This window comes from Tupaia chinensis, unplaced genomic scaffold (genome assembly GCF_000334495.1).
Source record: "Tupaia chinensis unplaced genomic scaffold, TupChi_1.0 Scaffold000022_1, whole genome shotgun sequence".
In the NCBI taxonomy this organism is placed as follows: domain Eukaryota; kingdom Metazoa; phylum Chordata; class Mammalia; order Scandentia; family Tupaiidae; genus Tupaia; species Tupaia belangeri.
Genome location: NW_006159452.1, coordinates 934,839 through 935,728, shown reverse-complemented (window position 1 = coordinate 935,728; position 890 = coordinate 934,839).

The following is an 890-nucleotide window of genomic DNA, read 5'->3' as shown; positions in this document are numbered from 1 at the left end:
AAGACCCTGGTGGGGTGCTATTTCTCCTTTTTTCATTCTGTTTCTCTTGCTTATGGAAGAAATAAATAAACTTCAAAACACAATGAATGATTTAAGTTTTAAAAACATGTGCAAAACAAAGAACAGCAAGAAAGAGTTTAAAATTACAGCCCTAGGGCCATCAGGTAGCATAATGCTTAATCCACTAAACTCCCACATGGTCGATCATGGTTTGAGTCCTGGACCCAGTGACTTAAAGCTCACATCTAGAATGTGTGCACGTGTGACCAAGATCCTGAGAGGAGAATGGAGAAGAAGGGATTGTGGCATGGTCATCTTCCCTAGGGGTTGATTTCTCACTTTCTCTCACTATGTCTCTCTGGCTAGTGCACATGCCCTATAGAAAAGTCTCTCTCAAAAATAAATAAATAAATAAAATCCTGCTTTTTAAAAATTTATTTAATTTTATTATAACTTTATTATTATTATTTTACAACTTTACCAAAGAGAGACAGAGAAAGAGAGAGAGGGAATGTGAGAAAACAAGCTAACGGGTCGAGGACTTGAGCTTCAGTCATCCATGTGGAAAATACAGCATCTTAACCACCATGCCACCTGGCCCCAGTTTTTTAGTTGTTGTTTTGTTTTCTTTGTTTTGTTTTCTTTGGGGTTTGTTTCTTTGTTTGTTTGTTTTGCCATAGGACACTTGTGCTTGCCAGTGACAGAGAGATAGAAAATGAGAAATCATCCCCTGGTGGGGATGACCACACTGCAATCCCTTCTCCATTCTCCTGGGCTTTTTGGACACACACGCACATGTGCTCAGTGTGAGATTCAAGCCACTGGGTCCAAGACTTAAACAGCAGTTGACCATGTGGAAATTGAGGTCCTTAGCTACCACACTATCTGCT